Source organism: Plecotus auritus (assembly GCF_963455305.1).
Source record: "Plecotus auritus genome assembly, chromosome: 5".
NCBI lineage: Eukaryota > Metazoa > Chordata > Mammalia > Chiroptera > Vespertilionidae > Plecotus > Plecotus auritus.
The window spans coordinates 33,135,093-33,138,849 of NC_137776.1; positions in this window are offsets into that span (position 1 = coordinate 33,135,093).

Below are 3,757 nucleotides of genomic sequence, written 5' to 3' on the forward strand. Positions count from 1 at the left end.
CCCCCTCGTGTCAATATTTGTTATAGATCGCCGGGGATTTTTCACTTGATTGGAGGGTGGCGCGTGCGTGCGTGCGTGCGTGCGTGTGTGCGTGCGTGCGTGCGTGTGTGTGTGTGTGTTTAAGGGGAAGTGGAGGTCTGGACTAATATTAAAGTTCACGGAGGGAAAAAGCACATTTTAGAACAAAAATTAAAGTGCAGTTACTGTGTGACTGGTGTGCGGGGTTGCATAGCTGGTACATCTGGAGGAGTTGGGATCAGGGTGCTTCAGGGAAATGTCCTGCTGTGTCAGTACCTGGAGAAAATCCATATCTCCTTTTCCAACATGTCCAGCAACTGCCTGCTGCTGATCAGATGTTAACAGTTATTCTCATTTCCCCTTTAAGCTGGTCCATGTGCCCATATAACATTATGTCCAATGGGAGAGTTTAATTCCCAATGTATGTTTCGTGAAACCTCTTGACAGATGCTCTGTGGAAAAGGGGTTCTGTTGTTAAATAAATTTGGCACATCCTACATCCCATATCCTCATTGGAAATTCATTCTTGTGGTCTCAGAGAAGGCCTGGGTGAGGTAGCCTGTTCCCACACTGATGTCACCACTAAATCCTTTGGATACCTTCTGGAACACATTTTGGGGAAGTTTTTAAAAACATCATATTTCTCAAAAATACCTCTCAGCTTTATAGGTTTTTCTATAACTACAGTCATGTGTTGCTTAATGATGGGATATATTCTGAGAAAAGCATTATTAGGCCATTTCGTTGTGTGAACGTCATAGGTGCACTTACACAAACCTAGATGGTCTAGCCCAGTGGTCGGCAAACTCATTAGTCAACAGAGCCAAATATCAACAGTACAACGATTGAAATTTCTTTTGAGAGCCAAATTTTTTAAAATTAAACTATATAGGTAGGTACATTGTTATTAATTTAATTAGGGTCCTCCTAAGCTGACCTTTGCTAAAATCTCAAGGGGCCAAAGAGCCGCATGTGGCTCGTGAGCCACAGTTTGCCGACCACTGGTATAGCTTATTGTTCTTCGGTTACAAGCCTATAAAGCATGGTACTGTATTGAATATTGCAGACATTGAAAAGGTACAGTAAAAATCAGGTATAAAAATAAACAGTGGTACATTTACCATGAATGGAGCTTGCAGGCCTGGAAGTTGCAATGAATGAGTCAGTGAGTGAGTGTGAAGACCTAGGACATGACTGTACACCACTGCAGACTTTATAAGCATTGTACACTTGGGCTACACCGAAGTGATAGAAACGGTTTTTCTTTAATAATAAATTAACCTTGGTTTACTGTAACTTTATCCTATATAATGAAGAGGTAATGTGCAAATTGACCATCACACCCTCACAAGATGGCTGCCTATGACCAGGCCAGCAGGGGGGTTAGTGAGGGACAACCAAATGACTGAACAGGCAGGCTGCGTGGGGCGACCAGGCCAGCAGGGGCTTAGTGAGGGACAACCAAACGACTGAACAGCAGGCTGCGTGGGGTGACCAGACCGGCAGGGGGGTTAGTGAGGGACGACCAAACGACTGAACAGCAGGCTGCGTGGGGCGACCAGGCCGGCAGGGGGGTTAGTGAGGGACGACCAAATGACTGAACAGCAGACTGTGTGGGGTGACCAGGTCAGTGGAGGGGCCATGAGGGGTGACCAGGCTGGCAGGGGAGGCAGTTAGGCACGATCAGGTCGGCACGCAGACACAGTGAGGGGCGATCAGGTCAGCAAGCACAGGTGAGCAATTAGGAGCCAGCGGTCCAGGATTGTGAGAGGGATGTCCCGGATTGGAGAGGGTGCAGGCTGGGCTGAGGGGACCCACCTCCCCTGCCCCCTGTGCATGAATTTCGTGCACTGGGCCTCTAGTTACTTTATAAACTTTTAACATTTTACAAACTTTTTGGCTCTTTTGTAATAATACTTAGCTTAAAACACACAACTGTGCTAAAATATTTTCTTTATATCTTCTATAGCATAAGCTTTTTCTGTTTTTAATGTTTTACTTTTCTTTCACTTTTTAAACTGTTTTATTAAAAGCTAAGACACAAACACACGTCAGCCTAGGCCGACACAGGGTCAGGATCATCAGTATCACTGTCTTCACCTCCACATCTTGTCCCACTGGAAGGTCTCCAGGGGCACTAATGGGCATGGAACTGTCATCTCCTGGGATGTATTTCTTTTGGACCGCCTCCTGAAGGACCTACCTGAGCTTCTTCTTGAGGAGGTGTCACTCTTAAGAAAGTGCTAAGATGCTATGAGAGCCCCATCGTCATCAGGTGATAGGAATTTTAATCTCAGGAGATCAGTGTCCTATAAGCCATCTGTCATTGACTGAAACGTTGTGCGGTTCATGACTATATTCTTTCTAGACCCAGAATAGGCACACGTGCTTTTCAGCAAGTCTTTCATCCTTGTCTTTCCCACTAGTGAGCAGAGAGGACGTATGGCTTAACTAGTAGGAAATGTGTGGTTGTTGTTTGTCCCATGGTCATGAGGAGCTGAAGGTTCATCTCCACAGTTTTGCTGCTTCCTTCAAAATAGAAATGACAATAATGAGAACACCTTTGTAAAGTGCTCTACAGAGTGCCTTCATGGACAGTAAGTCATTGAATCTCTTCTACCCAGACCATCTCCTGCCCAGTAAGGGTATTATTGCAGTTATCCTAACTTGACATATGAGCAAATGAAAACTCAAAAGTTTCAAAGTATCCCATGATAAGTGTCAAAATGAAGACTCCTGGATCTCTTGACCAGGCCAGCGGGGGGGCGGGGGGCGGGGCGCGTGAGAGGTGACCAGGCTGGCAGGGGGGACAGTTAGGTGAGCAATTAGGAGCCAGCAGTCCAGGATTGTGAGAGGGATGTCCGACTGCCAGTTAGGCCCAATCCCTCTATTATATAGGATAAGGTTGTATGTGTTGCCACCTCTGTGTTACATTCTAATTTAGCCTGCTCCCCAAACTAACACTTGGCACCCTGCTTGTTCCTCTGAGGGCTCATCTTGCTTTTAACTGACACCAGTGCACCACAGTCTGCTTCCCAAACCCACTCAGCCACTTTATAAGGAGGCTGAGAGTACGGGGCTGGGGCTCCAGGAATTCTGGGAATAGCTGGAATGTTCTTTGCTTTGTTGGGACTCTGGTAGGAGGCCGGGACTTTGGGCTTTGCAGTTTCCCATCCTGCATGCTGTGACAGCAGGGTTTAGGTTTGAAATATGCCTAGTTATTTTACATGTAAACAATGTTCAGAAGATGTATCCTCATCAACAGGGATTAAAAAGAATTAAATAATATTTAATACTAGTGGCCCGGTGCACGAAATTCATGTACATTAAAGGAATTAATTAGAGGAAATATTTTAATATTGCTATTTGTCAGGGACACAGGCAGACAGTGTCACGTCCCTGGCCAGGGACGCAGGCAGGCAGCTTCACCTCAGCGCTGGGTGGGGATGCACTCAGGCAGCACCACATCCCAGGTCAGGGACGCAGGCAGGCAGCTTCACCTCAGCGCTGGGTGGGGATGCACGCAGGCAGCGCCACATCCCAGGTCAGGGACATAGGCAGGCAGCTTCACCCCAGTGCTGGGTGGGGATGCACGCAGGCAGCGCCATGCAGGCAGGCAGCATGACGTCAATGCTGGGCAGGCCTGCGCATGCCTCTGCTGGTGGCCACCTTCACCGGGGGCCACTCCACCTCAGCACAGGGTGTGGATGCCGCGGGCCTGCTCATGACCCCTGGCCGC